The sequence below is a fragment of the Podarcis filfolensis genome (assembly GCF_964270895.1).
Source record: "Podarcis filfolensis genome assembly, chromosome: 5".
NCBI classification, from domain to species: Eukaryota; Metazoa; Chordata; class Lepidosauria; order Squamata; family Lacertidae; genus Podarcis; species Podarcis filfolensis.
This window is the reverse complement of record NC_139608.1, coordinates 68,776,344-68,803,930: the sequence shown is the minus strand read 5'-3', so window position 1 is coordinate 68,803,930 and position 27,587 is coordinate 68,776,344. Positions and strand designations below refer to the sequence as shown.

General features: G+C 43.6%; 1 long non-coding RNA gene across 1 annotated transcript; it reads left to right on the top strand.

Moving 5' to 3' along the window:
* Window positions 1–16,563: 16,563 nt before the first annotated feature.
* LOC310762787 lies at window positions 16,564–24,115 on the top strand. The gene is made up of 5 exons (XR_014548174.1): window positions 16,564–17,794; window positions 18,322–18,750; window positions 19,966–20,091; window positions 21,036–21,684; window positions 22,245–24,115. It is a non-coding gene; the product is annotated as an uncharacterized lncRNA (long non-coding RNA).
* Window positions 24,116–27,587: the final 3,472 nt, after the last annotated feature.

Below are 27,587 nucleotides of genomic sequence, written 5' to 3'. Positions count from 1 at the left end.
TCTGTGTATGCCCACAAAGAGGCCATGAAATGCAGAGCAATCAAGGCTGGATCGTGAGTTGGGAGTTTTGCCACGGGAAGGTAAATCTGTGAAGGTGGCCCATCGACCATCATATGTGACTAACCTATACATGTGTAATTTGCTGCAAGTATGCATGGTTCCTGTGCTGCCTCCTAGCAATCCACAGATGATTATCACCCATGCAGGTTTCAGGTGTAATTTACTTTCTGCATCAGGAAAATTGAAACAGGAAGTGTCCCCCAGTGACAAAATACATTGAAATGAAGGGTTTGGAGAAGAAAACGGAGCAATGTTTTGTGGAGAAAGAAACAAATGTTTCTCCTGGGGTCAGTGTTAGTCCTTTGGCACTTTGCAGAGCCAAGGGATGCTACTATATGGAAGGCAAATGTTATGATATGCAGTTAATAATCCTGTTGAAAGTATGGAACCTGAGGCCTGCACTTGCTGTCCAACTCACACTTACTTTTTGAACTTCACTATAAAAATGCCCAAGTTTAAATAGCAACACTCATGGGCACGCAGAGTGCATATGACCTCTGCAGTGATCAGATTCTCCTTTCCTGATAGCTGCTTGTTTTCTTTACTAAAGAGAAGGCCAGATATTTTAAAGCACCATCCATAATCAAAGGCAGTTTTTACTGAGACAGGCTGATAACACTGAGACATTCACGCTGGCAAAGCTGGCAAGGAAATCACGACATAAGGCACAACTAGTTCAGCTTCCAACACCAGGATTTGACACGCTGAGGATGGAAACAATACTTATTAGATGGATATACATGGAGAATTTGGCAAGAAGCCTCTGTTCATTGGCGCTTCCTTGGTGCACAATGGTTAACTTTTTTTTTTTAGACAGTGGGAAATTATGCAAGGAGAGTGTCCTCTGCTGCTTAAATGAATGCTGATTTTGAGGGAGGAAGATGCTACAGTACCATCTCAAAGACTTCCTGGCTTTTGTTTTATCTCATATAGAAAACCCTTTCTGTTAATTAACATACAACTGCCAGGCCTGCTGTATCTTCGAGAATTTTCTGCTGAACTTCTCTCATTATCCCAGATCACGTTGCATGATGCTAGCACAGAACAGCTGGGCCACTTGTTCCCTGCCACTCCTGAATTTAAAAGATGGGTTTGTTTCCTGAAGCTTTTCGAAAAGGACCTTCATCTTGTTTTTCTGCCTCTTGTTGTTTGGGTGTGATCCGAAGCAGAACATGGACCAGAGCGAAGCAGACAGCGCTTCCAGCTCTCCCATCCTTCTTGACATTGTAAACCTGTCTTGTAAAAGTAAAATTAAAGGCCTGAGTGCTGGCCCTGGAACTCTTGCTCTCTGGACATGTTTTAGCTATGAACAGCTCCAGCTCACAATGGCAGGGATTGCAGAAAGGAGAGGGAGGATAGCCAGCACTAAATTCCTTTATATAAATCTGTTGATGGCATTTTATCATTTCCTGACAGTCTTCTATAAAAACCACTCAGCTACATTTACAAATTAAAAAATTAGTTTTATGAGAAAGGTCCAGCTAATGGTGTAACTAAATCTAGTGAGCAGAAAGATTAGATACTTCTTCCTTACCACTGCAAGAAATTTATTAGGTAGCATCTTACCAGGGGGTTGGGGGAGGCAGAGAAACAAAGAAGTCGAGTTGAGTGGCACTTCTCAAGGGTCAGCAATGCACCAACCAGAGACTTCTTTGCAGTGATGAAGCATGATTGGATGGGTTAGGGATGTACTTACACTTTATAGATCACAAATATACTGCCTATAAATAAATGAGTGCCGAACTGGAGAAGGAGTTTAAGTACATGGAGCAATGGGCTGAATGCTGCGAGAAGAGACAGAAGGAATGAGCAAAGGGCTGGGGAGATTTAGGGGGAGTACATACAGGCACACTCTCAGATCCTGATTTTTATTTTTTTGGCAGCAGGGGGCATGGACAAGATGCCCTGAGGTCAGATCCCCCTTCTTCAAGGAAATGAGGTCAGGGACTCAGAGTTAGAAGGGGAACTAATGTAATTCTAGGCTGCATCAACAGAAATCATAGTGTCTATATCCAGGGAATTAATAGTACCACTTTATTCTGCCTTGGCCAGACCACAACTGGACCACTGTGTCTGGTTCAGGGCACCACATTTTAAGAAGGACATGGACAAGCTGGGACGTGTGCACAGGAAGGCGACCAGCAACAGACCCCCATATTATTGTTTAACATTGCCTTCAGTGCTTCAAGCCACCAAAACACTTTATTTTGTCGACTGCCATTTTGCTATGTATTTAAACAAACTGCTTTATTTTAACCCAAGCTGGGACTCGGTGGTTTTTGGCCAATTTCCCCTGAAGTAATTAAAGGGAGCAGAGCCACAGTGCAATATCCCACAAGGCATGCAATGAGCTACAAACTGAAGATCTCTGGTATTATCCCTCTGTGGTCACATGTGGAACTCAGGAGTTGATGTAATACATAAACAGATTCATGCAGACTCCAGAGCCAACTTGGATTTCAGAGCAAACTCCCCCCCCCCCTATCTATCTATCTATCTATCTATCTATCTATCTATCTATCTATCTATCTATCACCTATCTATCATCTATCTATTTCACAAGATTTATATACCACTTGATTGTAAATCTTGAAGCAGGTTTGCAAAAAGAAGAAAACAATAAAATTATGGGTCATAATAGCTAAAAGTAACTATTTAAAACTTTTTTTAAAAAAATAATATCAACAATAATCTAAAAACCAGATGACAACACATCTCAAGATTTTATGCGTCTAGATAGGCTTGCCTAAATAAAGATGTTTTTTAGCAAGTGCCAGGAGGGAAATACAGTGGTACCTCGGGTTAAGAACTTAATTCGTTCTGGAGATCCGTTCTTAACCTGAAACTGTTCTTAACCTGTCGAGGACTGGAAAAAATTAGCAGACTATTGGCAATGTATAAGTGATAACGAAATAGCGTTAGTGGCATTTAAAGAAGCTCTGTAATAGAATAAGAAATATTGCAAAAAAGCAAAATATAAGAGGGGGGTAAGCATAAAGGTAATATAAAAATTTGGAAATGTGTATTAAAAAATTAGAATTCGAACGATTGGCAGAGAAGCTGAAGGAAGTCTAAAAATCGAAAATTTATTGTAAATTGCTAATATGATATGAATATATGGAAAATTAATAAAATATATTTAAAAAAAAAAAAGAAAGAAACTGTTCTTAACCTGAGGTACCACTTTAGCTAATGGGGCCTCCCACTGCCGCCACACCACCGCCACACGATTTCTGTTCTCATCCTGAAGCAAAGTTCTTAACCCGAGGTACTATTTCTGGATTAGCAGAGTCTGTAACCTGAAGCATCTGTAACCTGAAGCGTCTGTAACCTGAAGTACCACTGTACAGTGAAGGCACCTGCATCATGTCAATAGGCAGGGAAATCCAAAGTTTGTATTTATTATGAAGAGAAAACAAGTATTACATGGCATGTTCTCTGCCATTTTGCAGAGAAAAATATCTTCTCCTGCCTCTCAAGCAAATGCAGTGTCTGAGGACGACCTAAAGCAGCCCTTCCCCCTCCCATTGTCAGATTTTATTACAAAGCAGAATGTGGTCCAGATTGTGGCAGAGAACCAAAACTGTCAGAGGGACTCTTAGAAAGGGTGCTTTGGAAAAGGAGCTGAAGCAGCAATGGCTCACACTGAGCGACATCTTGTTTGGGGGGATCATCCAACACGAGCCTGAAAACATCTGCACGAAAACAACAGTGCCTATGTTTATTTCTTAGCTTATTCCCTGAAAGTTTAGTCTTTCCATTTGGGGTCTTTAAAGATTACTCTGGGATGCAGAGAGAGAAAAATAATACGGCGTAATGAATCAAGGCCTTAAGAGGCAGATAAGCAGCGGGCGGCTGGTTGGAGGAGAGCGCGTCTCCTGATTTAATTAAAGTCTTAAAAGATACTCCAAGAAACAAAATCCATTCAAGCCATCAATGTGATAAAAAGACTGCGAGTTTCCATCTACTCACCTGCCTGCCTCATGAATCTCCTTGCTAGGAAAAGTAAAGCAAAGATGTGGTCTTCTTTCATTTAATTCTTCAAACCAGCAATTTTCTTGCAAGCACTACAGTTTTACTGCTCCCTGGAAACACTAATGGGAGCTACGCCTGAGCAGTGAGAGGAGGAAAATGCTTCAAAGCAATGCCAAGGCCAAGGTGCATCAAAGCCCTGAGAGGTAATTGAAGACATGCTATTCGTCGGAGGACAAGGCATGTGTTCTGATCTAAAGCTTCAGAGACGGGGGAGATTACTGAAGGCAGTGGCACTCTGCCAGCCAAGTTCACTCCGGCGTAACTGAGAACAGATATACACACTATGCAGCTCACACAACTTTGAACGTGAGCTTGAGACTGATGCCTCTGGACTAAATCCCTCCTAAACATCTATTTGGCTGGATGTCTGGAGTATGTCAGAAGTCTGTTCTGCAGGCCCCAAATAGGCAGGTTCTTCCAGCTTTCATGCAAGGGTGATTTTGTTCAAATGATTATATAACACGAGCAAAAAAAAAAAAAAGGATGGGTGGGAATAGGGAACCGGGGGTTTCCCCCCCCCCATCTCTTTCAATGCCAGAAGGCAACAGATATCATGGCACAGGTTAAGTGTCATCCTAGAGACCCTTGTTTACATTCAAGTCTACGAGACGGACCACTCTTTCTTGCCCAGCCTGCACCACATTGTTCAATAGTAACGGTGCACTCCCAACCATGCCTACTCAGATGTTAAGCCCTGCTGAATTCATTAGGGCTTATCTCTATGTCTGCATGGTTAGGATTGTGCTGAAAATCCATCTTATCTGGTGATCCAAGATTTCTGCATGCCTTGCTGATCACAGGATCAACATGATAATATCTCAATAAAAGCCAGCTCCTGGGCTCTTTGTCACATGCTGTCATGACCAAGAAACTGAATCCAGAGTGGATCCATCCATGTGAGATGACTGGACACAGAGGTTTGCGTGGTTCCTGGTGGCTCCCGCTCAAGGGCCAAGAGCCATAGCTCAGTGGTAGCTTGCCTGCAGAAGGTCCCAGGTTCTACGGTGGTACCTCGGGTTACAGACGCTTCAGGTTACAGACTCTGCTAACCCAAAAATAGTACCTCGGGTTAAGAACTTTGCTTCAGGATGAGAACAGAAATTGTGCTCCGGCGGTGCGGCAGCAGCAGAAGGCCCCATTAGCTAAAGTGGTGCTTCAGGTTAAGAACAGTTTCAGGTTAAGAATGGACCTCCAGAACGAATTAAGTTCTTTACCTGAGGTACCACTGTATCCCTAGTATCTGCAAATAGGCCTGGGAGAAAACACCACCTGAAATCCTGTGAGGGCCACTGCCAGTCGATATAGGAAATACTAAATTGGCCAATGGTCTGACTCTGTATAGGGCAGCTTCCTATGAATTCTAAATGAGAAGGTGAAGAATGGAGCAAAATTTGCCTAGCACATTAGACACTCTGCCAAGAATCCCCGATATAGGCATCCATGTATCATTCAGCCTCAGATATTATACCAGTAGGCATGTATCTGAGTGTGCTAATCTGATGAATGAAGCCAATGGGATAAATGGGGTTCTAAAATTATCCTGCGGATCACAATAGGAACAGTCAAATAAGTCACTGCTTGGCACTGCTTGGCAGGATATGCAGAGGGATTCATATCACTGATCGTTGTGATGTAAAATTAAACTGCAAAAAATAAATAAATCACAAGGTATCTTGCGACCAATTAATTCATAAATAGATGGGTAAATTATTCAGTGTGAATTTTTCACTCAGATTTGTTCACTCTGTTTACTTTTTTCACGCTTGGTGAAGACTAAACTGTGGATGATAGTTAAATGTTGTTGCTTTTTTACCTTTACCTGTGTTTCTCTTTGTTGTGCTACGCAATACGATGCATGTTTAATCAGAAGGAAATTAAGTTCACAATTGCAGAGCAGTAAGACCATTCAGCTAAAGGCTTATTTCTGAAAAGGCATGTATAGGATTTCCCTGTTAAGTGTGCCGACGTGTGACCCAATCCCATGCATTTTTTCACAGGTGTGAATTTCATTTCACAATTAGAATCGCTTGATGGCTTCATGCCCACTGTCTCCCTTTTCTTCACCCAAATCCAGAAGTGCTCCTTTCAGTCGAGTGCATATTTCCCCCTCTCTCTTTTAAAGTTTTGCTGAGAAATAAAACCAGTAAGAATGGAGGCTCCTCAGGAACTGACGTAGTCAATTTCCACACACTGTATAGAGGTTGAGGAAGAAACTGGAATCAGGAGTTTGGAGATTCTCCAGTACACTTTTTTAACTTTCCTCATTTATTCCCTGAGTCAAACCACCCATTGGCAAAGTCAATGCTCAAGCATCCAAGCATGACAGATGTCTGAAGAGTTTCTTTTCTCTCTCCCACCACTTACTCAAGGATTATCTGCAAATAGGAAAATGTAATGTGTAAAACAGCTCTCGGAATCCATATAGTTTTGGAACCCATCTGCAAAACAATCAATATTGTGAAACCATTTGCAGCCATGCTTTTGAGTGGCAAGTCTGGATAACAAAATGAATCTAACACACCATCTTGTCATTGCAATATGGCGGGCTCTGTTAGTTAGAAGCAAAATGTCTAAAATTGTTTCATTCCTGCTGGATGCCCGAGTAAGCTGAGTGATGAGAAAGGTACCACTCATTCTGTTCAGAAACTATGTGCAATAAAAGCAACGGTTGGGAGCAATCTGATTCTATAGATGCAGTCCATACATCCACCACAGACCTTTTCTACAAGCAGCTCTGTCAATTGCTGCCAAATCTCCATCGGTAGTTTTACCAGTTGGGGAAAACAGTGTACCTTGGTTTGATCCCTGCTGCCACCTAGAGGTAATAAATATAGAAACCAATCTGCCTTAATTAACAGAACAAATGGGAGAATATTAACAAGATGAGAAGAACTCAGCAGGAAAAACTCAATTGGTGCTATTTAGTAGTTGGCTCAATATGTTGTTTTCTAGATTGTGAGCCCCTTGGGGCAGGGAGCAGCCCTCACTTTCTCTGTAAAGTACCTTGTATATGGGTGGTAGGGCTGATATTCTAATAGGTCGATTAATAATGTAGACAAAACATGATGTTGATATACCCACCTAGACTGTGATGTACTAAGGTCACAGATGCTCACGCAGAATGCAAAGAGGCACTGGGTGGCTCAGAGAGCGGTGAAGGGACAGAGAAAGAGTGAGAGAGCTCTTGCAATGATGCAAAGCCCTTTCACTTTTGGCTCTAGCTCCACCCTCCATCAGCTCAGAAGACTTCTCCCATGAGTCTTAAGGAAAAGGCTCCTCACTCTGGTTTAGTGCTTCTGCACACAGATAGAACGAAACTGCTGTCAGTCTTTGGTTCTCTCTCTCTCTCTCTCTCTCTCTCTCTCTCTCTCTCTCTCACACACACACACACACACACACACACACACCCTTCCTCTTCCCACCTTGCCAGGGGGGAGGCTTTAGCAGAGCTTAGTTTTACTTTGCATGCAACCTGGCTCATTCCTCTGGCATGTGAACCCAGTTTCTAAATAAAACAACTTCAAACCATGGTTTCCGAAGCCGGCTTGTTTCACTCACCAGCAGAAGCTCTCCAGGGTTTCCAACAATGGAGCTCCTGGGTATTGAACCTGCAAAGCAGATGCTCTACCACTTGAGCGATGGCCCTTTATATTACTATCTAAAGTACACACACACACACAAATGTCATAAGATGATTCAGTTCAATCTGCAACTATCTAACTGCACCGCTGGAATCCAGGGCAAAACATATTCTATTTACTTAAGGTGCACAGCTTTATATGGGGAGGGGATCAATCCAAGGGGTGGAAGGAAGAGCCTTGCCCTCATTTCTTTGGCCACTGCCCTCAATTTTGCCGTCAGTTCATTCATTACCCGACCCTTCACATATTTTTAATGTTCAAATCTTAATTTAAATGAATTTGCGGTGACACACACATACATACCTGTATGTGCCTATTTCTTTCTCTTGTCATTTTGGGTGGTAAGGATGCTTATGTGTTGGGGGTTTGGCATGGCACTGCTTTTCAAACGGCATTTTAAAGTGACTGTCTCATTTTGTTAATCCTGCTTTAAATAGAGCTTGCGTGTAATCCCCCAGGTGGAAAGGTGCATCGAACATTACAATGGATTATGATGTGGCAAAATGTGGACCGGTGAGATAACTGCCACAGTTAATTTCCTGCCTTCTCTATGTAAACCTCACCTTTGGCCCTTCTGTCTGAGTGTTGACTGTTTCCTGTGCGTGAGTGTGCTCAAGAGATTAGGATGCTCTTCCCACTGCTGCCCCCCCCCAAAAAAAACTCTTTGGAAAAAATGTATATTCCTACCCATCCCACGCCACCCCAAAAAAAGCATCTGGTGCATGGAGGTGTGATTTATATAATCAGTTCTGACTTTGAGAAAAACATGTCACATTGCATATTGTTCAGAATTGTCTTCTTTGTGGGCCAATTCTCCTGTTTGCAAATATTAATAATCAAACACTTCCCATGCTGCTAGCCCTCTCTAAACATCCATTGCTTTTGAGAGACTTCCCCTTTTGTGGAAGGAATTTGTAATGTGTTAGTTCTCACTGGATACCAGGGAGGAAAAAATAATCCCTAAATAAATTAACCAATGAAAAGTTGCCATTTCTTTCCCCTCAAGGAACACGCTGGATGAATAAGGTTTGATCAGTTTTACATGCAGCCTGAGACGTTGCAAACATTTTTTCTCTCTCCCCTTCAGATAAATTATTTGACAAATCTCAGCATCATTCATCCAGTGTATTCACTGAGTACTATTTGACCTGCTCTGTTTTACATCGGAATTAGACTGCAAGGCTTTCACAACTCCCTGAGAATAATTCAGTGAGCCAGCTTCTGTTTTTCTTTCTTGACCCAGTTCTCTCTCTTTTTTTAAGCCAATTATAAATCATGAAGCTGCTGCACAACACCTACAACTAGTGGACCAGTGATATGAGGAGGCTGGCGTGAATAAGGAGGAGCCTCTCTGCCCCCATTCCTCATCTGATGGGAAGGTTCAGCTGACAGAAAGAAAGATTGGTTCCATTCTACATGTTTGACACAGTCAGTACAGTAGTGGCAAGTTCAGAAGTAATAATAATAATAATTTATTATTTAGACCCCGCCCATCTGGCTGGGTTTCCCCAGCCACTCTAGGCAGCTTCCAACAGAATATTAAAATACAATAGTCCATTAAACATTAAAAGCTTCCCTAAACAGGGCTGCCTTCAGATGTCTTCTAAAAGTCTGGTAGTTGTTTTTCTCTTTAACATCTGGTGGGAGGGCGTTCCACAGGGCGGGTGCCACTACCGAGAAGGCCCTCTGCCTGGTTCCCTGTGACTTGGCTTCTCACAGGGAGGGAATCGCCAGAAGGCCCTGGGAGCTGGACCTCAGTGTCCAGGCAGAACCTGAGGACCTTTTCATGACAGTCGCAGCCATGCCCTCTCACAGCCACACACCCTTCTAAGATTATTCAACCGTCTAAGATTATGCAGTAATAATAATTAGGGATGCAACAATCGATGCAGATCTCCATGTGTTGCCTTTCAGCTAGATCTAATATTTTCTGTGCGGGTATGCACAGGCAAATGATTTGGAGCACTCCAATATCTTCTTTTCAGAGTGCTCAAGTTGTGTTTTCCACAAAGTTCCTTTGTAAGTAGCAGAACTCTCACACTATTCTTGTGAAACTGGATAGTCCCTTGTGTTTTCAGTGTTCCTCAGTGGTTAGCATTGGAGCATAGAGAACAACTCTTCTGTGTTCTTCCCACACGCCTTCTCCAGAATGACCCTAGGAGCCAATCCTCAGTGACTGACTCACCTCCTTCCACTCAGTCAACCCAAAGGGTGAGAAGACTCTGGACTAGATGGGTCTTTGGTCTTATCCAGCAGGGTTCCTGTTATTTTGGTTACATTCTTAATATACACACAAACTACATTGTCTTATGAGAAAAGCAGTAATTCAATGGTAAAGGTAAAGGGACCCCTGACCATTAGGTCCAGTTGTGACCGACTTTGGGGTTGCAGCGCTCATCTCGCTTTATTGGCTGAGGGAGCCGGCGTACAGCTTCCGGGTCATGTGGCCAGCATGACTAAGCCGCTTCTGGTGAACCAGAGCAACGCACGGAAACGCCGTTTACCTTCCCGCCGGAGTGGTACCTATTTATCTGCTTGCACTTTGTGCTTTCGAACTGCTAGGTTGGCAGGAGCAGGGACCGAGCAACAGGAGCTCACCCCATTGCAGGGATTCAAACCACCTACCTTCTGATTAGCAAGTCCTAGGCTCTGTGGTTTAACCCACAGCACCACCCACGGACCAATTCAGTGGTAGGAGCACACTTAATCCCTTGTGTCTCCAGGTGGGGTGGAGAAACACTCTTGCCTGGAGACCCACTGCTAGTTGGTGTTCACAATATTGAGCCAGATCGACCCATGGCCTGACTTGGCATAAGGCAGCTTCCTACAGCTCAGTTGGTAGAGCATGAGACTCTTAATCCTGTGGTGGGTATACAGGGCTGAGGCTGTTTAGGGCTTAAGAGGTCAACACCAACACTTCGAACTGTGTTCAGAAACATACTGGGAGCCAGTGTAGCTCTTTTAGGACCAGTGTTATATTGTCTCAGTAGCCACTCCCAGTCACCAGTCAGGCAGCCACATTCTGGATCAATTGTAGTTTCCAAGTCACCTTCAATGGTAGCCCCATGTAGAGAACATTGTGGTAGTCCAAGCTGGAGATAACCAGAGCATGTACCACTATAGTGAGGCAGAGTGCAAACAGGTAGGGTCTCAGCCAACAGACCAGATGGAGCTGGTAGACAGTCACCTATGTTCCAATGACCACTTTGCTTAGCTGGGATCACCTCCTGTGATGACAAACAGAGATCTCTAGATATCAAGGCACTATCTTCTAACAGGTAGGTAGTTGTGTTGGTCTGCCGTAGTCGAAACAAAATAAAAAATAAAAAAATTCCTTCCAGTAGCACCTTAGAGACCAACACATGCACACGAAAGCTCATACCAATAACAAACTTCGTTGGTCTCTAAGGTGCTACTGGAAGGAATTTTGTATTTTGCATTTTGTATCTTCTAACAATTAGCTTCCTTTGGAGAAACATCAACCAGCCACCCTCGGCCACTGAAAAGCAAAGGAATGGTCCCAGAAGCCAAAATAGTATTTATATAGCATTTTCCCAAAGCCCTCGAAGCTCTTGCCATATATTATCTTGTTATCTTTACATCAACCCTATAAATACATCCATAATTCAACCGCTCATATCTTCAGTATAGGACAAAAAGGGCTGGCACCCAAGGGAACAAGTCGTAATTGACAGATCAATGTCTTTAACGGCTATCAAGACCGGGTGAGAGAGACATTCTAAAAATCAGATTATTATTACTTTTCTAAAAGGCAATGAGCAGACTTGCACTTGGAACAATCAGGGCAGCTGAGAGTCCAGAGGCAACCTAGCGAAACGACAGTAGAGATTAATAAGGGTTGAGAGAAATGTCAACATGTGGGCAAAAGGAAGCCTCCTAAGGTCTCGCAGAACTCCACCCTCCAAGCCTGGCTATGGTTTATTAAGATTCAATGAGCCAAGGGTTTATTAAGCAACATGCTCAATCGCTGAATCTACAAGCATCATCAAATTTCATTGGAACAAACTATCACCAGCTGATGCCAAGGGCACATTACTGCTTCCAGCCATGTCTTTAGGTTCTAAATTAACCTTTTCACAGCTGCCAGGCACCACAGTGGCTGTGTTTTGCTTTTTTTTAAAAAAAAATAGCAAATTAGATACACATCTTTGCCTCCTGCGAGACTCGGGATGCAAGAACCCTTGAAAATTGCTGTGTCCACTGCTGCTGCAACGTCGCAGCCGTTCTTCACAAGTTTCTGGCTGGTTGTTTTCATGGCTGTAGGCTGCACCTGAAAGAAGAGTCAGGGTGGGATGGGATGGGGTATCTCGCTCCTTGTTCTTAGCGAGGTCAGCCTCTTGATTGACAAGTTGACATGTCCAGCTGACAGATCTGTCAGGGGCTTTCAGTGGCCTCTAGCTAAGCAGTTTCAGTGCATCATCCACTGTGCTCATTTGATTCCCTGCAAGGGATATACAAGCCACCTTCTGATATACTAGTAGATATTTGAGAATAGTCCTTCACTTTCCTTCTCAACTGTGTGGCATTCGTACAGAGCCCCCGGTTGTCTCACGGACTATTGACCCGTACACCACTAATCCGGGGAGAACCAACCAGGTTCTCGCTGGTAAATCACTTAGTCTCAGTCGGGTTCTCAAGTTAACAACGAAGATTGTAGTTTTTCCCCTACTGTCTAAACCTCTGGCTAAGCCTTTTAAAAACAGGTAGGGTCCGCCTCTGGGCTTTCTATTGGTCTACTTATTAACCCTTTCTCTCCCCCTGTACAGACATTTCCAAAATAACGGGCAAACGCCACAAACTGTTATTTATTTTTATTTGTGTCAATGTTGTTGACTGGCTAAAGAATTTGTTGCTGTTGATTAATTAACACACTGCCTCTGGTGAACTTCAGACTTTGGGACACTGTTTCTGTTGCACTTGACATCCAGTCTGGTGTAGAGTTCTAGCAAACTCCAAAGGTTGCACATGACTTTGCAACATTCTGGCTGGTCCTAATCAAGGTGTTATCATGCTGTGGCTTTGGGGGTTGTTGTAATGGGCCATCAATTTTTATGTGCCTTGTAGTATGTTGTCCTGGGCCATGCAGGAGAGGGAACTTTAATCCAGAAGGAAAATATCTTCTGAAATAAGAAAACAGCATAACTTGGGGGACAGTTAGCATGCACACTAACTTTTCTCTCACCCAGTTTTAATGTATTGATGTGGAGGGGGGTTGGTTGCAAGTCGCTTTGGGTTTCCTTAGGCAAGAGAAAGTGACTAAAAATCATTAAATAACAATAACTTCCCCTTCCCTCTTCTCTCCCTATGTGCCCCACGTGCCCCCTAGCCATGGAATCTGCTGTGGGGGGATTGAGGGGGACCAGAACTGATTTGGACAACACAGGGAGAAGAGGAAGTTTCCTTGTGCAAGCAGACGTCACTGCAGGAGTGGAAGAACTTAGCTGAATGCAAGCCCTCCCTCTCCGAGATGGCGTGTGCATATCTCATAGCAATCTCCATCATGTTTTTTGTTGTTTTAAATGTGTTTTTGGCTTTATTCTTAATTGTATTGCTTTTCCCCTTTGGGAGGAAGTGTGGGATAAAAGATATTAATAAATAAGTGGAAGAATCTCAATTAATCAACATGCAGATTTCTTCTTCCAATGTAACTATTTTCAGTATGCAGGTGGATGGCACTATCTTAGGGTGTTCCCAGGAAGCCTGTTTATTGTTTGTTTGCTCTGATTTGTTTGCAGGGAGGTTAGATGATGCTTGAAAGCAAGTGTCATCCCACACTTTCCAATTTCCTGTCACTTTCCTTATTGCAAAAGGGCTGACTCTTTGGAGGGGAGGGTTGTTCCACACGACCTCCCTATGAACTACAATTGTGTGACCTGAATTTGTCCGTATCTGATTGGGCCCCACCTGAAAATACCAACACTCTGGAAGCATCCCTTTGGAGATGAATTCTACTCTCTCCCTCACCATGGATCTTCTGAGAGGCTGTGATGCTTTTATTCATCTACTGTTCACAGGAATATTTTCATTTGTTATGATTTGCAATAGTTAATGAATTATATTGTTTGTTTTTGATGTTGTGAGCCACTTTGGGGTGTAGATCATCCCTGACAAGTGGCATGATAGATTCACTTATTTATTAAATCTTATTAGATCTTCTAACCCTTAGAATGGGAAATGAAAGATGAGCCTGTGAAATCATATATGATTAATCTGGCAAGGGATGTGGGACACAATATTGAGTTTGCGCTATGGGAGAAGCTATGGGAAACGAACCTGAAATATACTGCATGTTATATATTGAAGTAAAGCCACATGAAAATGATCCACAGACGGTATTTAACGCCAAGTAGACTAGCGAAAATGTTTAAAGCTGGAACAGGCAAATGCTTGAAGTGTAAAGAGGTAGAATAATCATTTTACCACACGTGGTGGTTGTGTAAAGTAATCAAGGAATTCTGGGAAATGATTCATAACGAATTAAAAATATTTCAGAGAACATTTCCCAAGAAACCAGAAGCTTTTCTTCTGGGAATAGTAACAACATAAGTCCCCCAATATGTTTAAAAAAAAAAAAAATATATGTATCCCACTACAGCAGCCTGAATTTTGCTTGCACAAAAATGGAGAACAGGTGTAGTACTGACCATGAAGGAATGACACTTTAAGTTGTTGGAATATGTGGAGCTGGTGGGTCTGACCAGTAAGATAAGAGAACAAGATGATGAAGAATACAAAAAGGATTGGAAAAATTTTGTAGAGTATTTTAAAAATCAGTATAAACAAGTGAACAGCTTAGCAAGACTTGAATAAATTCAGCAGTATAAGTGGAAGTAGGAGTAGTAAGAAGAGTAGAACTTGGTAACTTGGAAGAGAGGGAAAAGAAAATATATCAGAGAAGGAGAGGAAGGAAAATCCTTAGGTGTTTTGTGTTGTGTCCTTGGTTTTTCGTGGTTTTGTTTTCATTTTTCTTCATTTATTCTTTACTTTCTTTTTCTTTTTAATTGTATGTAAAAACACATAATAAAAATTACTTTCAATTAACCCAACTGATTAATTGACAAAGCACTGCAGCTGGAGGAGGAGCTGTCAAAAATGTCAGGGCAGCATTGCAGATGGTTTTATGGCATGGGGAAGCAGAGAAAGGTAAATCAAAGCTGGCTTGTGAAAGGTAAGTGGTGTCCATTGAAATATCAGTAGGCATGGGCCAAAGAAAGCAGGCACCATTGTATCAAAGCACTGCGAGCTGCCTTTTCCCCTTCCTTCCAAAGAAAACCAAGCTCCTGATCCCACAATATTAAAAACAAACAAACAGCTAGCTCTCTCAGGTACCTTCTTCAGCGCAATCACGTATTTCACCCTTCCATGTATAATAGCATTTGTTTCAGCTAGCCAATTCATAATGCACTTTACCTTCCCAGAACTCTGTTTTTGTGTGTTCCCATTTCTAACCACTCTTCCAGGTATTTGCAAACCCCTCTCTCCTATACCTCTTGAAAGAATTGCTTTTCAGATAATGCAAAACATGGGGTGGGGAGCCTCTTGTGTTTGGAAGCGGTGAGAATCAGTTCACTTGAGAAAACATGCTCAGCAGAGAAAAGGGAGCTTGAGAATCCCTGGATTCAGTTCTAGCCAAGCCAGGGCAAAAAGTTCGACACCATTCATGTACCAGGTCAACAGCAGGTTGCCTTCATCTCATTAAATAAAACAGGGTGAATGGGTATTCACTGCAGATCCTTATACAACACTTAACATTTTCCTCACTTTATGACAGAAGATTAAGATGCTCCTGTCCTCTCAAGCCTATTACATATTTGGCTACTGCTGCTTTGATCTGTTTAAGAAGAATACATTATATAGCTAGCAGAGGGCAGCAGGATGCTCCCCAGTCCACCAGAACCAGTGCCTTTGAAATGAGCACATGACCCTTCTAAGATGTTGCCATCAGAGTGGGCAGAACTAGGGGCAAGAAAGTTGGCATCAGACAGTTGCTAGAGCCAACCCCCAGCATGGTTGAAGAAGAAGAAGAAGAAGAGGAAGAAGAGGAGGAGGAGGAGGAGTTTGGATTTGATATCCCGCCTTTCACTCCCTTTAAGGAATCTCAAAGCGGCTAACATTCTCCTTTCCCTTCCTCCCCCACAACAAACACTCTGTGAGGTGAGTGGGGCTGAGAGACTTCAAAGAAGTGTGACTGGCCCAAGGTCACCCAGCAGCTGCATGTGGAGGAGCGGAGACGCGAACCCGGTTCCCCAGATTACGAGACTACCGCTCTTAACCACTACACCACACTGGTGTAGCTGACTTGGTGGTAGGGAGGAAGAAAATGCCTCCTGGCTCATCTAGAAGCAAACTTTGTTCTTCTGAACTGCAACAGTTTCAATCCAAATTAGCTCAAAAGAATGATGAATTCTTGTCCTGTTCTCAGGCTTCCTCTTTTTGCTCACCATCACCTCCATTTCCTATTGTCTGTGTAACTTGAAGAGCAGGGAAATGATGTGTTGCTTTCCATTGTAAACTTGGCTGAGCAGATGACCTGCTTAGATTGTCCTCATTGCTTCCCAAACTTGGGTCTCCAGCTGTTTTTGGACTACAGCTCCCATTATCCCTAGCTGGCAGAACGAGTGGTCAGGGATGATGGCGATTGTAGTCCCACGTTTGAGAAACACTGGTCCACTTTCTGACATTTGCTCCACAAGGAACTGGCCGTGGTGCTGATTTGCTGCAGTTAGGTCTGCCTTCCGCAGAGTTTCGCCAGCACTCCTACAAGGTCCAGGCCTAAAATACAGACAGAGAGAAACACATATATCATCATCACCAGCACCACCAACACAGCAGTCCTTTTGCTAGTAGTAATATAAAATAGATTCCCAACAGATGAGGCTGCTCGGTTCTGATGAGGTGGCTCCCTCCTTCTGACATGCCGTTTTCCACTGTCCTCTGCAATCGGCAGATATCTCTAACCTTCTGGGGTTGCCATGGTCTGGCACACAGTTCCTGCCATACTTCCCCCCTCTGCCGACAAACAAATCATTCTGTGACTGAAATCACCGCTTGAGCATCCTTTCGAAAAACAAATTGCCGAGGAGACAGTAATCAATTCTGTGTCTCCATGTTATTACAGCTATAACCGACCCCTAAAAATTAACCTGTCTTTTGGGAATGCCCTTCAGCCAGAAACGAGCAAATCTTATAAGAGGAGAAGATTCAGCCTTGTCCCAGTCAAAGCAAGGGATGAGGTTCTCCACTCTTCCTGCAAAACGAGGAGCTTGCAAATGGTTTGCGATGCATCTAGCCACAAATCTCTGCACATCCAAATAAATGCACCTGAACTTTAAAAACGAGGAGGGGCCACCACTGAACAGGACAGCACCTGCTTGCATGCAGAAGGCACTAGGTCCAATCCATGGCATTAGCAGCTTCAAAGGGCAACGGAACCCGGCCGCAGCATCTGAAATCATGCCTGAAACTATGGAGAGCTGCTATCAACCAGAATAGGCAGCACTTTTTAATCACATTTCTATCCTGCCTTTGCTCCAAAAGGAGCCTAGGACAGCAAACAACCAAACAGCGAAACAATGCAATAAAAAAGTCAATTTTAAAAATATTGATGGCTTTTGATAAATATACTGCAATGGTGTGCAGAAATAAATAGTCCAACGAGACTGCTGGTTGAAAGGATAAAGAAAACTTGGGTATAGGTTTCACATGTGGTCAAGATGGAGTCAAGTAGTTAACACGAGCAGAAGCTGACTCATACTCATAACCAGGCATCCCCAGACTCAGCCCTCCAGCTGTTTTGGGACTACAATTCCCATCATCCCTAGCTAACAGGACCAGTGGTCAGGGATGATGGGAATTGTAGTCCCGAAACAGCTGGAGGGCTGAGTTTGGGGGTGCCTGCTCATAACCGACCTTGGAGAAGAAGCAGAAAGGAAGTAAGCCTGAGAGGATGTGATCTACTTTACCAACAAGCATACTAAAAGTGAGTGGATCAGTGAGCAACATGTTGCCTGTCTGTCTATCACCCTCTACTGGCTCAGGTTGTTGTTGTTGTTGTTGTTGTTTAGTCGTTTAGTCATTTAGTCGTGTCCGACTCTTCATGACCCCATGGACCAGAGCACGCCAGGTACTCCTGTCTTCCACTGCCTCCCGCAGTTTGGTCAAACTCATGCTGGTAGCTTCAAGAACACTGTCCAACCATCTCGTCCTCTGTCGTCCCCTTCTCCTTGTGCCCTCCATCTTTCCCAACATCAGAGTCTTTTCCAGGGAGTCTTCTCTTCTCATGAGGTGGCCAAAGTATTGGAGTCTCAGCTTCACGATCTGTCCTTCCAGTGAGCACTCAGGGCTGATTTCCTTAAGAATGGATAGGTTTGATCTTCTTGCAGTCCATGGGACTCTCAAGAGTCTCCTCCAGCACCATAATTCAAAAGCATCAATTCTTTGACGATCAGCCTTCTTTATGGTCCAGCTCTCACTTCCATATATCACTACTGGGAAAACCATAGCTTTAACTGTACAGACCTTTGTTGGCAAGGTGATGTCTCTGCTTTTTAAGATACTGGCTCAGGTACCTAAGTGCAAGCATTGTTGCTTTCCTTGTCCCACCTAATAGATTTACCGTAGTTTTGGACAAGGCAGCAGAGGACAAGTCTTCAGTTATCTTCTCAGCAGCTGTGCAGGGTTAGGTCAAATGCTGTGATATGGAAGTACACAGGCAACTGCAAAGGAAAGCCAAAAGGCAAGTGCTCGATATGTAGCTTTTCATATATGATAACACACGGGTGAGATGCTGCGTGTAGTTCTGAAGATGTCCACCACTATTACTGCCACCAGAATGGCACACATACACTTGCCTTCTTCCCCCAGGTCTCATGCAGGGGTGCTTGGGAAATTTGAATCCTGTCCATCCCATTGCAAATGGATCTTACCTCTGCCTCCTGGACTAATGTGCGGATTGGAACATAATTATTCTTTGGATTTCACACTTCTCCAAAGGGTGCGATGCTGCTCTTGATTCAGAAGAACGTGCCAATGTGCATTTAAAATGGGTATTTTAGGATCAAACACATTTAGAAATGCATGCACTGAAATGTATTTATTCGTTCCTTCAACTTTGAAGTGTTTTACCGGAGAGAGAATGGAGTGATGTGGTGGGTGTTAAGGAGATTGGTGAGCAATTGCATACTCAGAGGTTGCGTGCTTAGTTTTGTGCAGTGTGGACGTTTTGTTCGGTGTGGTGTGAATATGCAGATGAATGATTTTGGTGATCATACTTTGTGGCTTTAAAAATATATTTATGATATGTTTAGGGTGCTTCGTTGCCTGTTGATGTTCCCTGGACTGTTATGTTTTGCATATGGTTACATTGCTTAGAGGAATGTATTTAATGAAGTTACATAACATGTGGGATTGTCATGATTAATAGTGGCCATAGTAAGGTAAAGGGACCCCTGACCATTAGGTCCAGTTTTGACCGACTCTGGGGTTGCGGCGCTCATCTCACTTTATTGGCCAAGGGAGCCGGCATACAGCTTCCAGGTCATGTGGCCAGCGTGACTAAGCCGCTTCTGGCAAACCAGAGCAGCGCACGGAAACGCCGTTCAGTGGCCATAGTAGTTCTACCTTATTGTGTTTCAGTTAAAGGTTTTGTATTGCGTTTCTTATGTTGAATGCTTTTGGGTGGGTTTGTAAACTTATGAGATTTCTGCTGAAATATGAAGCGGTGTATATAAAAGACATACATATCTATTTAAATAGCATGCTATAAAAAATTCAATTTAAATACAATTTGTGTGCATGTTTTTCCACCCTTTTTGGTAGATTATTGCAGAAATAGGATGGAACTAATATATGAATAAACAGAGAAATAAACAGACTGGTTCATCCATTCCAAGTCCCTGGGATACAGGCCATAGAAGTTCACCATCAAATTGAACCACCTGCTCAACAATTTAAAGAACAAGTCTTCCTTCATACGTGTGCTTGACATTTGCCCCCCTTTTCCAGCTTTTCCTCCTGCTGTTGTATCTCCTCATCTAACCAAAATATTCTTCTGAGTAGAATGTGAGCCAAATAAAGTTGACAAAACTGGGGTAAATGTATATATTAGGGGAAATAGCATACCAAAAAAAAAGTGTACAGTACAAAAAATGCACACTAAAATGCTGGCACATTTTCATTTGGACTTTTTTAAATAAATAAAATAAACCAGCATTGGTGTGAAAATATGCAGAACCAAACTTCAGATTGGAAAAGAGAGAGAGAAACTGAGAGAAACCAAAAGTGACCCATTTGCCCATCCTGAATCACAGCAAGCACCACCTGGACCTCTTGAGGAGTAAGTGCCATATTTTCAAGAAGTGAGACATGCTTTCCAGTTTAGATTACGGTGCTGGCTCAGTGTGTAGAGATGCACAACTATTTCATTTGCACTTCATTTTTAAGCAAACCAGCCTGAATCACACTTTCCGGACTAATACACTGATGAGGGGGGAAATGTATTTTAGGGCAAAAGATGTATCCAAAAATGCTAATTTTATGCAATATAAATATATTAAAGCTCAAAGTCTGCACCTTAATAAATGTAAAATGCATGATTTAAAATAATAATAATAATAATAATAATAATAATGGCATAATGATGAGGCAAAATAGTTTACTTATTATCTTTATACTGTATCCTGCCTTTCCTCCGAGGAACTGAAGGTTGTGTACGCATTTCTTTCCCTCTTCATTTTAACCTCACAACAACAACCTTGCGAGCAAGGTCGAGCCAAGAGATACTGACTGGCCCTTATTCAGCCATGAAGCCCAAGGTCACCCAGTGGGCTTCATGGCTGAGTGAGGATTTGAACCCTGGCCTCCCAGGTCATAGTCTGGCACTCTATCCATTACACCACACTGGCCCTTAGGAATGAACACGTGTGAAACTAACAAGAACTAGGAAGAGACTGGCCTGCCCATCATCAGTTGTGTTCAATGAGTCCTTGGCAACATACGCAGAGCTGTTCAGGCAGCCTAACTTTACAAGGATGGCATCCCACCTGAGTCACTGTGCAGTGGCTCTAACAAGGTCACCTGAATGGTGCTTCAGATTGTCACCACAGTGCACGGAGCCTTCCTATCTTTTCTTTTTAATGGGCACACTTGTAGGAGAAATTAACAAAAATGTGGCCGATTGGGGAGGGGGTGGGGAAGAGAGATGAGTAAAGGTGCTATTTCATTAGATGTCAGGTTTCCTTGCTCTGAAAGCACTTTTGCTCTGGCACTTTTTTCCTGCAGGCGATGATAAAGCTACTGATTAAATTTTAAAGAAACTGTCTTTGAACAAGTCAAGAGCTGGAACTGTAGGGGAATACATTATTTAAAGGAGAGGCCACGTGACTTCACAGCACAGATAGCACTTCTCCTGAAAGTCCCGGGCTGCAGAGTCTCTCCACCACATAACGGCACTACCTCCAAGTAACGAAAAAGAGCCCTGAACTCTGATATATGCTGAAATAACTCATTTATTGCACCCTCTGACTGCAACTTTAACAAGGCTCCGTTTTTATAGCTAATACTCTGGAAAACTATAACTCCCGCTCTTTACGACAAAGCACAAAACCCTGCAGGAAAATGGGGGCAGGGTGTGTGTCACATGAGTTCATCTTGCCTTATCCATCAGGGCCCTAAACAGATTTTCCACATAAAAATATATATCGCATGATGCCTGTAAAAACAAACAAACCCAGCTGTAAATGGCTAAACGGCAGCTCAATGGTATGACGCATTTGTGTGTGTGCAGATTTACACAGCAAGATGACCGACGGTGTCACAGTGATTGATAAAACTCTTTTGGAAAGTTAAAATTGTGGCTGACGTTGCATCTCTTGTTAGGTGTGTTTGACCGTGGATTTGGATTGTTTGAGCCAAAGGAAAGTAAGCCTAGGTGAGTTTTTAGGTGCGTGCTGGACCAGGCCAAGATCTGTACCGGGTGGAGATTTGTCAAGGTTGAAAGCCTATAGCACCGGGCCTCAGTGAAGTCTGGAGCTCATTGGGATTGGTAGGGTGGAAGGTAGGGAGGTCCAACAGTAGGTGGCGCAAGAACAAATGTTAGGCAGAGCCAAGGAATTCTGGTTTTGTTCCTTTCCTCAGTGAATTCAAAGAGGAGGAAGCTGGCAGCCATTACCACTCCTTAGATTGGTTGTAAGTATAAGGATGTAGATAGGCTGGCTGAGGGCAGGCTGAGTTCAGTGCAGAAGTGACCCATTTGTCCTAATGGACCCAACTCCCCCAGCCAGCCCTACCATTAAGCAATTTGAGGCAGCCAGCTCAAAGTGGTGGTAACTGAGCTGTGTGTGTCCTCTGGCTTGCCCCATCCCCTCAACTCCCCTGAGGTGTGGTGGTGGTTGGTATCCCATCGCCAGTGCTGAAAAAAAATTCTCAGCCACCAGCCTAGTTGGCCTCTGTTTCTAGAATTGAGCAGTCACATCTTGTCTTTCATTCCAGGTAGCAAATAACAAGCCCTGCCAGTAAAGCAAGGGTGGGGACCATGTGGTCCTCCAGGTGTTGCTGGACTCCAAATCTCATCACCCACAGCCAGCTTGGAAATGGTCCGGGATGACAGGTGTTCAAGTTCAACATCATTTGTCGTTCCACAGGCTTCGCATCCCGGTTGTCAGAGGTGCTGGATGTAGCCTTATGTCTCTCTATCCAGGGGAGAAATAATCCCTGACAGTTGCCTGTCAGGAATTTGCTCCCTCAAGACGTAGTGGTGGCCACCAACGTGGACAACTTTAATAGAGGATTAAACAAATTTGAGGAGGAGGAGAAGGCTATGAATGGCTACTAACTTTGATGGATATGTTCCACCTCCACTGTCAGAGGAGTGTATGACTCTGAACACCAGTTGCTGGGAGGGAACTGCACTTGGAGAACGTGGTTGCACTTGTGTGCTTCTCATAGGCATCTGGCTAGGTTCTGCGAAGAGAGCACTGGACTACGTAGACTTCTGACTTGTACTCTTCTTACGTTCTTATTCCTCGTGGTCACCTGACATGCTCCCCATATTTGGGAGGGTAAGTCCACCTTCACCAGCACAGCCAAGTCAACAACATGAAGCCCAAGTCTCATAAAGCAGACCTGCTCAAGATGTGACCCACCAACCACACCAGACATGTTCAGCGGTCGCACCCAGGGGGTTAATAAACATCCCAGGCTACACCTTCATCAGAAGCTGTAAAATCAAGAAGTTAATTGAGCTGCTGATGGATTGCATACATGACTAGTGGTGGGTAGTGTTCAATTTGGTGGGTCATAAGCTATGGATGCCCACTATAAAATCCCTGCTAACCATAAAACCCTATGAATAGAATGGGGATGGGGAGGAAGGAAGGAAGGAAGGAAGGAAGGAAGGAAGGAAGGAAGGAAGGAAGGAAGGAAGGAAGCCTGCCTTCAGAGGGACTGAATGGGTTAGCAGTATCCTTGCTTCCATTTCATTTCCCCCACCAGTTCAGACTTTTAAATCTGGATTCCAAAACTGGAAAGACACTTCACAAAATTACTGTCACCTTGATTATTTTCAATCTCTTTAAAGAGTGTCTACAGAACAGCAGGGTTCCGCTATCATTTTTCTGGTGCCAACCTCTACTAATTTTCCCCCTTTCAGATTTTTCAGGGAAATGTATTTTCCTTCTCAGAAATTGGATCAGATTGAAACTGCAGGGTGAGAAAGCAAAGCGGGCTTCTCAAAATGCTGTCGGCATCTCGCAGGACCTTATTTATTTGTTTTGCATTTGGAAAGACTTCAAGACATATTATGGCTCGCCTTGCCCTCTTCTTCCTTTTAATTTGAAGTTACATTAAGGTGAAAAAATAATGTGATGTTTACATTTTTATTATTGTTGACACCCTGCAGTGCGTAAAATAATCATAATCGGGGGGAATGATTACATCTGTAACATTGTAGTCAGAAAAAGTGGTGAGTTTCTTTTAAACCAATGAAATGGCTGCTTGATGTAGCTGGTTATTATGGAGTGGAGTGTAAAGCATGAATCAGTGCAAATCCCACGGATTAAAGGGGGTGCTTGTTCCTACTGTGGACCAATGGGGAGAGGGGAAGGATCATGCCAAAATTCAGTTTTTTTCTTGTGACTGTGAATGTGCTTTAAATGTATGGCATGGTTCTGACATGTGTGGTGCTGATTCAGCATCACCTAGTCTGTGCAATCCACCAGAAAACCATGGCATGAATCTCTTTGAACATCCCAGTCTCTGCACATTACAGGCTGCAGAAATTCCAGGGGCAGACACAGAGAACACAGTCCGTGCTGGGAGAGGTTGCCATGTGTATCATGATTTGTGAATCTTGGTAAGGTTAAAAAAAAGGTAAAGGACCCTTGGGCGCTTAAGTCCAGTCAAAGGTGACTATGAGGTTGTGGCACTCATCTCGCTTTCAGGCTGGCGTTTGTCCACAGACAGCTTTCCGGGTCATGTGGCCAGCATGACTAAACCACTTCTGGCGCAACGGAACACCACGATGGAAACCAGAGCGCATGGAAATGCTGATTACCTTCCCGCCACAGCGGTACCTATTTATCTACCTGCACTGGTATGCTTTCAAACTGCTAGGTTGGCAGGAGCTGGGACAGAGCAGCGGGAGCTCACTCCGTCGTGGGGATTTGAACCACTGACCTTCTTATCAGCAAGCCCAAGTGGCTCAGTGGTTTAGACCACAGTGCCACCTGCATCTGGTCCAACACTTTAGGAAGCTTCGGCCCTGCTGATGGACAAAAGGGATATTGACAAACATTGCTGGGAATGATTTGCCTGGTGCTTGAGAGCCAGTGTGGTGTAGTGGTTAAGAGCGGTGGACTCGTAATCTGGTGAACTGGGTTCGCGTCTCCGCTCCTCCACATGCAGCTGCTGGGTGACCTTGGGCCAGTCACACTTCTTTGAAGTCTCTCAGCCCCACTCACCTCACAGAGTGTTTGTTGTGGGGGAGGAAGGGAAAGGAGATTGTTAACCACTTTGAGACTCCTTCGGGTAGTGATAAAGCGGGATATCAAATCCAAACTCTTCTTCTTCTTCCAGCTGAACAACAGCTATACTAACAGCAGTAAATAAGAATAACAATAACAATTACAGCAGCATACATTGCTTTATTGTGTTTAAAGCACTTCACATATTTCACCTATTTGTAATACTTACAACAATCCTGAAAGGTAGATTACTTAACTGTTTTCCCGATATAGCAGAAGGGGCTAAGGCCAGCTAATGGGTTCATGGCATGCGTTCAGACCAGGATCCCTCTCTTATTCCCTCTGCTTCTTCAGCATCTCCGAGGTGCTGGAGGGGAGCCCAAGCTCCCTGAAAGCCCAAAATAAGCAGAGTTACCGCAGAACAGAACAAATGGATTTGGAAACACTTTTGCTTTCGGCTCAGCAAAATGACATGGTTGAATATGCGACTCCTGTCTCATCTTCTGCAGGCGTGGAATGGATTTATTAAGAAGATTTTACCCCTTTCCTCCCCTCCAACCGCATCTGCGCATCGTAACTTTGGTATGCTGCTTTCCAAGGCAAAATATAAATGTGGTCTCTGCCTCTGCACCCCTGCCCCCAGTTCCACATCATCCCTCCATGCAGTCTTGGAGCTCCTTCATGCAAGGATTCTCTCTGCCCATCTTGATATTGTTAACTATTAAACTGCCTTCAGGTGCTACAATAAGGTAAATTTAAGCATGTGAGGGGGAGGCAAGCATGATAAATGCAAACCTGCTGCAGCAGCCATTCCCATTTGCCTTCCTTCTCAGGGTAGGCAAACATCTGCAACAGGGATCCTTTTCTGTCTGTGGAGGCTCCCTGCTTATTTTAGAAAGCTAGAGAATTGGGAAGGAATGATGATGATTATTATTTTACTTTTTATACCCCGTCCATCTGGCTGGGTTTTCCTAGCCTCTCTGGGCAGCTTACAGCACATATAAAATTGTAAAATGTACATAGCTGTCATACACAGGTGACTGCAATTCCTGATCATATATATATATATATATATATATATATATATATATATATCTCAGGGCTCATCCACACTTTCGCATGTGCTGTGCCTAGAAAGCACAAGTCCTGGCCGTTTCCCATTTGACCCACGCTTTCTAAGCATAGGTCCAAGGAGTTTTCCTCTTGCCCTGCTCCTTTCCAATAGAAAACCCGCTCTTTAGTTATATATCAGAACAAATGGCAATCTGGTGAAAACCCAAATTCCTGTTAGCTCCAATTGAGCACTAAAGAGCAGCTTTTCCCCAGGGGGGTGACAGAAGCAGCAGAACAAGGGGAGGTGTGGATAACCCAGTCTGTATGTCTTTATTGTGAAATCACTTTGGGAATTGGGGCAAAAGCTTTAAATATGTTGTAAATATATGCTATAAATGTATACACAGCCTCAGTGTATGGGAGTTTCCTATGTTCCTGTCCCACGTGATTTTAGGCTCTTCTGTTTTCATAAAGTTCTGCTGAACTTTGAAAATATTTGTAAAACTGCAAGCAGGGGGCATTTCATACTATGTGCTGGTTTACTGGCTAAGGGTGAGCTGGGCAGAGAAGATGGCAAGGAAACGAGAGGAATTAGTAAATGAACAGATTGAAGCAACTGATGTTCAGTTAAGGGTGGAAATGAAAATGAAGTGCTTTTACTGCCTTGACTCCAAAGAGCCAATATTCTTAAATAACGCTGGTGCCTGGCTGCTGTATAGGTCCACTAAATCAACTTCATTTGTTTTAAGCAAAGCTGTATCTATCTACTTACTTAACCAAAATCTACCCTAAGCACAACTCATCATGCAGGCAGGGAGACGTTGCAGTGAGCTGAAAAACAGCTAAGCTGCAAATCTTGCAGGAGAAGGAATGGCACGGCTGATCGAAAAGAAGTGAAAGTTTCTGCAGGCAATGGAATCGAAACAAAATAAATGAGGTACAGGACACATTCGCACTACCAAATTTCAATGTTGTTCCCTTTGGGGGAGAAGCATGGGGGTGCAGAAATCTTCAGCAAAGAATTCTTGTAGTAACAGCAATCCCCAGACTTGCAAAAATCTGACACTGGTTTTGAGGGGCATTTTATTTATCCAGTAGGGTGCTTCTACTGCAGTTGGAGGCGAAGCAAATGGATGAGGAGCTGAAGTATGAGATTGATTAGGCCATATGCACACTACCCCAGTGTAGTGTAGTTGTTAGGGTGTTGGACTAGGGCCTGAGAGACCAGGGTTCAAAGCCCCAGGCACAGTCACAGTCTCCCAGCTTAACCTACCTCACAGGACTGTTATGAGGATGAAATGAGATGGGAGAGAACCATCTGTGCCTCTTTAAGCTCCTTGGAAAACTGATCTGCTTTCCCCTCTACTCTGACTTTCCTTCAGTGTTTTGTCTAGTTTGTAAGCCTGATGTAAGCAGGGCCTACCTTTCCTGTTTTTATTGAATTGAAGCGAGCTGCCTTGGCAACTGCAATTCCAGTGTGGCAACTGCAATTCCAGAAAACTGGTTCGGTGGCAAAAGTGGACTCAGCCAGCAGGCAAGCCCATTCCTCATGGGCAACATTTGACAGGTGTGTGGATCCACTCACCTGATGTCACAATGGCATCAGGTGACCCATTTTTCCCTGAGCAGTGCACTCTGAAGCGCGCTTGGTCAGATGATTGCCAGGGCTTCAAGGCACCACACACAGATCTATGCAAGCGCTGACTATTAACTGGTCAAAGGGACTTCAGAACGCATTGTCACTGTGAGCACTGGGGAAATATTAGCCCTCAGAGCAGTAGGTTAAGTGTCAGGCCAGCACAGCCTGTTGTCTATCATC